Source organism: Thamnophis sirtalis, unplaced genomic scaffold (assembly GCF_051295495.1).
Source record: "Thamnophis sirtalis isolate CommonGarterSnake01/CBP01778 unplaced genomic scaffold, rThaSir2_p1.2 scaffold_2, whole genome shotgun sequence".
NCBI lineage: Eukaryota > Metazoa > Chordata > Lepidosauria > Squamata > Natricidae > Thamnophis > Thamnophis sirtalis.
In genome coordinates, this window is record NW_028261382.1 from 38,172,829 (window position 1) to 38,183,401 (window position 10,573).

A 10,573-nucleotide genomic window follows, 5' to 3' on the forward strand; every position below is an offset into this window, starting at 1 on the left:
TGATGGCATCTGGTCAGTGGGGGCCTCTTGTTCCAGCCCTCCCCGGCCCTAATTGAGGACGGGCTTAAATATCCCGAGAGGCCCCTGACCCGACAGGTAACGTTGGATTGGGTTCGGGTAACTGTAGCTACGGGGAGCCTGCCGGCCTCTCTTTCCCCCCTTCGGCGCTTTTGGGGAAAGGTCAGTGGGTTGACCTCTGGGGTTACGGAAGAGCCGGCTCGGAGCGCAATGTGGGGCTCTGGTGGCTTCTGGGGGTCATGGGTTGAGGTGAGCCCAGAGAGACGGACAGCCCCAGCGGCCGTCCCTTTGAATCTCCATCATAATCATCCTAGGACATCCAGGGAGAAATATCAGCAACCGTGGATACGCAGAGGACGCCACTCGAAGGGCAGAAAGGGAAGGGGAACTAAAGAGCCTCTTGATGGGGGTGAAGGAGGAGGGAGGGAGCAAAAGTTGCCTTGAAACTCAACATTAAGAAAACGAAGATTGTGGCATCCTGTCAATTCCTGGCAAATGGATGGGGAAGAAATGGAGGACAGATTTTATTTTCCTGGCTCCAAGATCACCGCAGATGGGACTGCAGCCAAGAAGTTAAAAGATGCTTTCTCCTGGGGAGGGAAGCGATGGCAAATCTAGACAGCATCCTAAAAAGCAGAGACATCACCCTGCCAACAAAAGGCTGCCTACTCAAGGCGATGGAAAAAGACCAGCAAAGGGACCTGTGCAAAACAAACAAATATCCCCCCACACACCCACACACGGGCTTGTGATGGTGTCGCTTGCACAGCTCAGAAAGGGTTTCGGAGCGGAAAAAAGAAATAGCTACAAAAGAGCAGTGGGATGTGGTGGCTCAGTGGCTAAGACACTGAGCTTGTTGGTCAGAAAGGTCAGCAGTTCAGTGGTTCGAATCCCCAGCGCCGCGTAACGGAGGGAGCTCCTGTGACTTGTCCCAGCTTCTGCCAACCAAGCAGTTTGAAAGCACGTGAAAAAATGCAAGTAGAGAAATAGGAAGCACCTTTGGTGGGAAGGTAACAGCGTCCTGTGAGCCTTTGGCGTTGAGTCATGCCGGCCACATGACCACGGAGACGTCTTCGGACAGCGCTGGCTCTTCAGCTTTGAAATGGAGATGAGCACCACCCCCTAGAGCAGTGTTTCTCAACCTTGTCAACTTGAAGATGTCCGGACTTCAACTCCCAGAATTCCCCAGCCAGCGAATGCTGGCTGGGGAATTCTGGGAGTTGAAGTCCGGACATCTTCAAGTTGACAAGGTTGAGAAACACTGCCCTAGAGTCAGGAACAACTAGCAGATATGTGCGAGGGAGCCTTTACTTTTACCTTACAAAAGAGCAATGGATTTTCCTGACCAGTCAAGTCAAGTAGGACGCAACCTGTTGGTTCCACACACTTTCGCAAGTTCAGGAATCCCTTGACAAAACCACGTTGCAAGTCGAGGACTACCACAGCTCTCTGGGTCAAGCTCTTTTAAGATACGTTCCAATCAACCGCTCTTTCGTAGCCACAAAAGTCCTTTTACTGCCGTTATCCCACCCCCCCACCCCACCCCAATAAAAATGCCCATTTAAGCTCAAGGCCGTTGCGGTAAATCTGTGGCTCTTGAGTGGGCAAGAGGTAAAAACAAGGGGAGGGACCCATCCTTCCTGGTGCTCAGCACCCCCATCCCTCAAGGTCCTGTGGGGAGATCTAATCGTCCCCCGGTTGCGTCTCAGAAGGCAAACAAAAAAATCAGAAAAGACGCAGCGGAGGAAACCGGGTGAGCGAACCTCCCAGATTGAACCAACAAGTAGTGGTTTTTGTGTCGAATTGTTGGTGATGTGTTTTAAGTGGGCTCTGCGATGGAAAATGTTAGGCACTTGAGAGACTGGCGGACAAAGGCAGGGAAATGCATTAGTTTCTTTTTTTTATTGGTCTGTTTTGTGCATATTTGACATTACTCGATTAAGCAAGTCCCTGTTCAGCCTATTAAACGGGAGAAGAATGGGAAGCCGGGGAGGGGGAGGCAGAGAAAGCGAGGAGGGGGAGACGGTTGAAACAGGCAAGCAGCCGCATAATGGACCGGAGACATTGGAGGCGCACTGTGCCAGCCAGATGGGGCCCAAACGCTGCCGAGAATTAGCAAAAAAACCCGGCATTGTTTGAGGGAGAAAGTAGGTGATTCTTCTCTGTAATAGCTCTCTCTATGCCCTATAATAATATCTCATTCACGGGATGAGCATATCAAGGACAGAAGTCACCAGCAAAGAGCGCGGAAAGAGGGCTGCGCAAAGAAAACCACACACACACACACACACACACACACACACACACACGGAGAGACACTGGGGAGGGGCAGTGGCCGAGGCGCTTGCACAACTCAGAAAGGGTTTCGGAGGGGCGGGGGGGGAAAGGAAATAGCTACAAATGAGCAGTGGGTCTTCCCAACCAGTTGAGGAAGACGAAACCCGTGTATTTCACACACTTTCCCAACTTCTGGTAGTCCTCGACTTGCGACAGTTTGTTTAGTGACCATTTGGAGTTAAACGGGGCTGAAAAAAAAGGGACAGCACCATTTTTCACACTTACGTCCGTTGCAGCATTCCCCTGGACACATCGTCGAAATTCAGATGCTTGGCAAACTGATTCACGTTTATGACAGTTGCAGTGTTGAACTGCTATTGCTATTGTGGTCGTAAGCTGAGGACTGCCTGTACTTCGCCTTCCCGGGTTGGATTTTGAAGATAAACCAGACAACCTAAGACGAACTAAAGTCATCCCTGGTCAATAGCTATTTATCTACAGGGACAAACAGCGTGAGGGTGAATAGAAATGACTTTCGACTTCCCGCAGGCTTCCCCATTGACTTTGCTCGTAAGGCTCCGCGGGTGACATCCAGTTCCTCTCAAGCCCTATCGCTCAACCGCTCATCAATACGTGCTACTAATCGCAGTTCAAAGAATAACTCATATATCTAGGAATGACCCTCCCTGAAGGTGGAAACATGGACGATGGGATGAACCTACGAGGCAGTAAAGAGAACCAATATAGGTAGTCCTCAACTCACAACAGTTCCATGAGTTTTGCCCCATTTTTAGCAGGTTTTAACAACGATCAGCCAGAGTTTTTCTTCCTCCATAAAGAAGCTGAGAGACGGTTGGGTCAAGCAACGGACGCTGAAGACCATTTGACTGAGGCCAAGCTGTTTTCGCCTCGGGGAGCAAAATATTATCTTTTTTCTTCTTCTTCTTCTTCTCAGAGTGTAAAGAAGACCTTCCGATCGATGGAGGCCCTGCCATGACATGTTGACCCCTGTCCAGCAACATGGGGCTAATAACGTGGTTTTTAAAGATGGGGCCATAAATCCTGAGCCCCAAATCAAGCGAGCGCAGCGTGGGGAGAAAAAGAGGGTGGGAAGGAGGGCATTTCGATAACGTGGAAGGCCGTGGCAGATGGAGGGAGGGTGGGGGAGGACGGGCCAGCAATGCAGAGATTTGCAAAAACTGTCAAAATCACCATGCAAAACCACCTCAGGCCACACACGGAGGGGAAGGGGACGGAGTGTTATCAATCAATCAATCAATCAATCAGAAGAGAGCTGGAAGGAACCTTGGAGGTCTTCTAGTCCAACCCCATGCTCCAGCAGGAGACCCTGGATTGAACCTAAGTCTGTATCTCTGTCTGTGTCTGTGTCTCCTTTGATCTCTGGTGACCATATGGAATCTTCCTTCCTTCCCTCATTCCCATTTCCTTTCTTCCTTCTCCCCCTCATTCCTTCTTTCCTTTCTTCCTCCCTCCCTTCCTTTCCTCATTCCTATTTCCTTTCTTCCTTCTCCCCCTCATTCCTTCTTTCCTTTCTTCCTCCCTTCCTTTCCTCATTCCCATTTCCTTTCTTCCTTCTCCCCTTCCTTCCTCATTTCCTTCCTTCTCTCTTTTTCTCCTTCCTTCCTTCCCCTCCCAAACACTGGTTCTCTGAGAGATTGCCTGTCCCTCTTTTCCCAAGGAAGAAAAGTCCCCCCCACTCAGCCCCAGGCAGAATCAAAAGATTTTATGTTGGGGGAGTTTGGACAGGCCCATCTGCTCTTCTGGTTAATGGTCAATGAAATGCCCACTACTTTAGAACTCCATTAGAACTCCATTAGAGGGAAACACCAACGGTCAAGAAAGACTTTTCTTTCTTTCTTTCTTTCTTTCTTTCTTTCTTTCTTTCTTTCTTTCTTTCTTTCTTTCTTTCTTTCTTTCTTTCTTTCTTTCTTTCTTTCCCTCCATCAAGTAGGCCACACATAGATTTCAAGGATGGAGCTGGCTTTTGTCAAAAAAAACAGGCCTCAAACTTTAGCTTCTGAGCATCCATTCCCTGTTTTTCTCATTCTGCCCCTTAGAGCACCCTCGATAAAAACCATTTATTTTTTCCCCCTCTCGGCTTCTGTTTTGCCTATAAGCCACTGGAATCGCTTGACAAGTTCAAATGAACTCGCCTAAGGGATTTTTGGATAAAGCCGTTTTTGAATTTGCTTTTGGTCACTGAGCAAGTACAAAATCCAGAAGTAAATACCTGAAGCTTTGACAAAGTTAAGTCGGATGGAGGTGAGGAACTCCTGAACACGGGGATATGCCCCCTGCCTCCACCCACCAAAAGAAAGACCACCTGCTCCACCCTAATTTGCTCTACGAGAGGGCCCCTTTGGTCTCGTGGTTAAGGCATCACGTTAAGGTGCGTTCTAGTCCCACCATTAGCATGGGAAGGGTTGGGTGACTCTGAGCCAATCCCCAGGAGACACTCGTGAGTTCCAAAAATGGGGACACTGGGATGGCCAAAGGATACCCTACTCATTACATAGAGCAGTGTTTTTCAACCTTGGCAACTTGAAGATGTCCGGACTTCAACTCCCAGAATCCCCCAGCCAGCATTCGCTGGCTGGGGAATTCTGGGAGTTGAAGTCCGGACATCTTCAAGTTGCCAAGGTTGAAAAACACTGACATAGAGTGACAAAAAGAAAATAAATAAACGCAAGAATCACTTACGGTGATTGAAATTCTTTGTTTACAGTTTGTAAACATCCTGCAGTAAAGATCACGGATTAAAAAGTATTGGGACTTTTCCTGAACTTGGTGAGATGGTTGAAGCCTCTCGTATAAAACCTGAAGCTTCACAACATTTAAGTTGGCATTACCCTCGTGTGGCAAAATGCCCTCCCAGCGAACCGGTAGTAAACCAGCTATGAACCCACCACTGACTCCAGGGGATGGGAGAGGACAGGAAGGCCTGGAGGAACGTGGTCCATGGGGTGGCGATGGGTCGGACAGGACTTCGCAACTAACAACAGATTTTGATTGGAGAGACTCGCTGGCCTTTGTAGGCCCTGCTCTTTAAGCAACACCCCTCCCTGATTAATCAGATTTATCGGACCGATCAAAGTCCACTTTGCGATGATCATATCATCTCAAAGGCTTTGGAGCGATTTCCTCCCCGATAGATGCTCCCAAACAGAAAAGAATCGATCTTCCCAAAATCAGAGCGGCTTAAATCCTGCAGATAAGATGTTAATCGTAGCCAAAGAGCAACACTTCCTACCTGTTGACTAGACCCAACATGGGTTAATCCCACATCAACGTGGAGAGCTGCATTGAAAGCAGGAGAAAAGGACGCAGCTCTTAAAAGCTTTGGTTTGAACGGAGTCCAGATGGGTGTTTTTTTTTTTTTTAAATGGACCCAACTGTGCTTTGTATAGAACAGTTAAGCCACAACGGTCGGCCGAGGGAAAAACCCTAATTGCTCCAAACATAAATTGAACGCCTCCCGGCCAAAAGATTAGAGAGCCACTGTAATCTTTCCACTATTTTTGCACCGTTAAATGTGCACCGCACAAGGGAAGGTATTGCTTGAAGAGGCTTTGAGGCATTTAAGTGGGCTGCCTCTGGCACAGAAACCAACACAGGTGGCCTTGCTCATTTTTAAGTTTTTAAGAGACTGGACAACCATTTGTCTGAAGTGGTGTAGGGTTTCCTGCCTAAGAAGACCTCAAAAGTCCCTTCCAACTCTGCTATTCTATTCTATTCTATTCTATTCTATTCTATTCTATTCCTCCCTCCCTCCCTTCCATGGTGTGCAGTATTGCATGCTAACTCTGCCAAGTTTGACTCTCACCAGGCTCCAGGTTGACTCAGCCTTCCGTCCTTCCGAGGTGGTTAAAATGAGGACCCAGATTGTTGGGGACCAGAGGCTGACTCTGTAAACCGCTTAGAAGGGGCTGTGAATCATATAAGTCTAAGGACTATTGCTATGAACTATCTTGTTCAGCATGGGAGACTCGAGGTCAGTTGTAGCCGTAGGTGAAGGACTTCCTGCATATTTCCTTTCTTTAGCATGTATTTTGTTCTCCGTTTAACGCCGCTGTGTTTTCTCGCTCTGAAGTGGCCCCATGGCTATTTGGGACCAACATCTCTGAAGTAGTGTCCCCTTTTGAGCCGCATTCTCCCCCCCTTCCCCCCGTCGCTAATCAAAACAAACCCTCGGGTGGAAGCCGAAGTTACAGCAGGCGCTCCAAACAAATCACTAATTTCTCCCTGCGTGATCTGAAGGACCAAGAGAGGCGTCAATAGCCAGGCCCCGGGCTCGGTCCAAGCAAAAGCCCCCCGGCGGGGTAATTGGAAGAATGACAAACATTAAAGCCAAGCAAAATGCCGAAAAATAGATACTTCCCGCCGCCCTTCGCAAAGGAGCGATTGCAGGGCTGGGAAATTGAGAAGGCAGGGCGGTGGGGGGGGGGGTATTTTCTCATTGAGACGAGAGTGAAGAGCAAAAGAAGCTACTATTACGGTGGGTTGAAAAGGCAGAGGAGGAAGGGCGGAGGAGTTGCGGAGAAGAAGCGGGCGGGGGGGTGGAAATTTGCAAGAAAGCTGGGGGGGGGCTTTAAAAGCACCAAGCCTCAGAACCAGAAATAATAAATAAGATACTGACGTGCGCAGAAATGGACAGACTGACTCTGGAGCTCAGAGACAAGGGAGGGGGGGGAGGCAGAATATCGTGAAATCTGGGACAAATGGAACCGAGGGTCAGAAAGGAGGGAAAAAGCTCGGAACAGAAAAACACGGATAAGTTAAGAATTGGGAAATATGGTATTAAGAAGGTGTGAAAGGTAGGAAGTGGATCTGCCTTTCTACGATGAGTAATTATGTAAAAGAAAGATCAACAGACAGGTGATCTGACAGACTACATACACCTATGCAGTGGATATAAAAATGTTATTGTTGTAAGATCTAATCACTATGTGGAAACGTTTATGCCAGAGGTGTCGCACTATGTCCAGTGTTTTTAATGTTTATCGTGTCGTTCCCCACCACCCCACCCCCAAAAAGAGGACTGGATCGGGCTTTTGAGCACTAAAATCATCCCTCCCCCCAAAATAAGCCCTCCCCAAAAACTTTGCAACACAGCGGCAGCCATGAAGTGACCACACTCGCCGCCCCCTGCACCTGAAAAATAATAAGGCTTCCCTGAAAATAAGACCAAACGCTTATTTTGGGGTGTGGGGGGGGAAAAATAAGACCCTGTCTTATTTTTGGGAAAACACGGTATAAGTATGGACATGGACATGAACAAAGGAAATGAGTATGAATCAATGGGGACAGTAGGACAGGGACAGAAGGCAACTGGTTCGCTTATGCACCCCCCCTTTACGGACCTCTTAGGAATGGGGTGAGGTCCACAGTAGGCAGTTTGAGGTTGAAGCTATGGGGGGGGTTTGAGGGCGTAACAACGGAGTCAGGTAGAGCATTCCAGGCGTTGACCACTCTGTGGCTGAAGTCGTATTTTCTGCAATCGAGTTTGGAGTGGTTTACCTTGAGTTTGCATCTGTTGTTTGCCCTGTGTGTTATTGAGGGTGAAACTGAAGTAGTCATTGACAGGTAGGACGTTGTAGCAGACAATTTTGTGTACTAAGCTTAGATCAGACAGTAAGCGGCATAGTTCCAGGTTGCCCAAGGCCAAAATTTCATGCCTGGTGGCATAAGGGATTCTGTTGTGAGCAGAGGAGTGGAGGACTCTTCTCGTGAAATCCCTCTGGACCCCTTCTATTTAGATTTAGATTTTACTTTATTTGTATGCCGCCCTTTTCCCTAATTCCCTAATTTTCCCTAATTCTATTGCATTAATGTCCGATATGCAGTGTGGATTCCAGACAGACGAGCTGTATTCGAGGATTGGTCTGGCAAAGGTTTTGTATGCCCTAGTTAGCAGTACAATGTTACTGAAGAAGAAACTTCACAAAATTAGGGTAACAACTGTTAATGCCGTTTTGGCAATGGGTTGTTACAGTGGGCTCTGGGGCTTAGATCGTTGAGATGAGTCCTCCTTGGTCTTCAGGTTACACACCATGTAACCCCTGGGAACGCGATGCGTAACCACGTACAACTCTGAGGTCCTGTGATCTGTGCCTCCTTTGGAGTGATGTGTGCGCCTTTGCACATTTGACAACATGCCTCGCTTGGAGGGGCCCATTAGTAGCTGCCCCTCTCTGGGGGAAAAAGAGTCTTACCCCCACCACCATCACCCCCAAAAAATATATCAGAAACCAAACTAAACACATACAGCGGAGACGAGAGAGAGAGAGAGAGAGGGAGAGAGGAAAAGGAGAAGGAGGAGAAGAAGAAGAAGAAGAAGAAGAAGAAGAAGAAGAAGAAGAAGAAGAAGAAGAAGAAGAAGAAGAAGAAGAAGGAGGAGGAAACGATAAAGCCCTCCATCGTAATTTTCTCTGTGGGACTTGGAGGTAATTGAGCCACTTAGATAAAAATAGGGCAGGCTGCCGTCCTTTAGGTAAGGAGAGCCTTAGCAACAGAAGGAGGGTTGAATTATGCGCCTGGTATCACTTTAAATCCCCCCCTCTGCGGCCCTGCCACCCCCCCAGCGTTAAGCTGAGCGCCCCCTCTCTTTTCAACTTCTCCCTCTCTCTCTCTTTTTTTAATTTGCAAAATAGCTTGTCAAAGGCTGTCCGACGACGGATGGAGAATTTCAGCTGTCACAACTAATTTTGGCTGTCCACAATGCGAGTGTGTCGGTGTGTGTGTGTGTGTGTGTATGCACCCGTTGGCAGTTGGAAGAAGGTTGTCAAATCCAGCATTCATTTTTCTTCTTCTTTCACTCTCTCTCTCTCTCTCTTTTATAACTTTCAGATTTACATCACAAATTTGTTTCTGGCAGTGTTTAAGGACTATAATTTCCTCTTTTTTTCTCCCCCCCCCCCCCGGCCAACAGTGGCTTGATGGGCTTTGATTTCCTAAGCTTCCCACTCGCTGGTGGTACCCCGCCTGGCTCAGTCTCCTGCCTCTCCATCCATCGCTGTCACACTGCCTGCACGAGATCGGGCAAAGCACCCTGGCGTTCTTGCGTTCTGTGAATGTCAAATCGGTTTCTCCCTCCCTGGGTTTGGATGGAAAGCTTGGCACGCACAGTGGGATCCACTCCCCCTTCGCTCCTCTTTTGTTTCCCCTGGGAGGGGCCACTCATCGTCCACCTGTGGCCTTACTCCCAAGTCGACCCCTGTTCTTTAGCTCTTCCCTTCGTCTGGCCACTCTGCGCATGGGCACACTGGGAACAGGCTCCAGCTGTTCTTCTGCCTCACTGATGTCTGACTCCGAAGGCAGCTGGTAACTGTCAGACGGCCCTGGCCCCCTCTCTGCCTCCGACACAGAGCCCTCATCATCAGAGCCTTCCCCAGACTCCAAGACTGGCCCAGGTTCCTCCCCAACCTCCCCACTGTCCGAATCTGCTGTCAGCTCCGCTGGAGGGCCACACCACCATCTTAAATATGAACCTGTGGTCCAGTGGCTGAATTTGGATCACGTGACCACAGGGAATGCTGCAACGGCTCTAAGTGTGAAAAGGGGCACTTAAAGGACATTTTTTCAGCGCCCTTGTATCTTTGAATGGACACTAAAGTCGGGGACTACCCCTACCGCGATGTTCAGGCTGGGCATTCGGGAAAATTAAAATAGCAACCCTTCTCCCGACTGCTGTGAATTAACTGAAGTGTTTTGAGCTGTGCCCTTCACAAGTGTGTAGTCCGTGGGGTGTTTGCGTGTGGTGTACGCATTTCAAGGTTATCCCATGCTGACAGGAATGTAAAAGTGACAATGCCAACTGCATGTAAGGAAAACTTGTACAAAATGTTTTGTAGGTGGCACTTTGCCCCAGCAAGGCTGGCCAGAGTGTATGAAGATCAGCCAAATGTTGGAAATGTAACCTAACACCGGGTTCCTATTGCCATATGTGGTGGACATGCCCCAAAACTAAGAAGTATTGGTCGAAAATACATATCTGGTTGGAAAAAAATGACAAAGAAGCATATTGATCTGAGTCCAGAGACATTTTTCTTAGGCATCCTACCAGAAAAATACGCGAAAAAGGCTATATATTTGATTCTACACGTACCGACTGTGGCTAGGATTGTATTTGCGCAACAGTGGAAGAGTGAGGCGATCCCGTCAGATGACAGGGTGATTCAGTAAAATAACACAATCTGCAGAAATGGACAGATTAATGCTTATTATCAAGGACAGAGAAGAAACTGAGGATTTTTTGACG